Here is a 659-nt window from a genome sequence, read left to right as displayed (position 1 = left end):
CACGTTTAACGCCCAAAAAGGTATAGTTTTGGGCGTTAAACGCCAGAATGTGCACCATTCTGGGCGTTTAACGCCAGGAAGGCACAAGGGGGAAGATTCTGTTTTTCAATGCAATTTTTTTTCAGTTTTCAAAGTTTTTCAAAATCAAATCTTTTTCAAATCATATCTTTCAATCAAATCTCTTTCAAATTTAATTTCTTTCTTTTTTCAAAGATACTTGCTACCAATTAATGATTTGATTCAACATTTCAAGTATGTTGCCTTTTCTGTTGAGGAAGGTTTAATGTCTGAATCATATATTTTCTTGATAGCCAAGTCATCAATTTTTAAAATCAAATCTTTTTAAAAATGTTTTTCAAATCATATCTTCTCAATCACATCTTTTTTTTAAAACCAATCATATTTTCTTAACCACATCTTTTTCAAAATAATTTTCAATCAAATCTCTTTGATTTCTAATTTCAAAATCTTTTCCAAAAATCACTTTATTTTTTTTCCTACTTTCATTTTCGAAAAATAAGTAATGTTTTTCAAAAATGTTTTCAAAATTTTCACTTAATTTTCAAAAACCACTTCCCTTCTTCTCACATCCTTCTATTTATGAACTAACACTATTCCTTAATGCACAATTCGAACTCCATCTCTCTTGATAAGTTCGA

This window comes from Arachis duranensis, chromosome 2 (genome assembly GCF_000817695.3).
Source record: "Arachis duranensis cultivar V14167 chromosome 2, aradu.V14167.gnm2.J7QH, whole genome shotgun sequence".
In the NCBI taxonomy this organism is placed as follows: Eukaryota; Viridiplantae; Streptophyta; class Magnoliopsida; order Fabales; family Fabaceae; genus Arachis; species Arachis duranensis.
The sequence above is the reverse complement of the archived record's forward strand: the minus strand, read 5'-3'. Positions refer to the sequence as shown.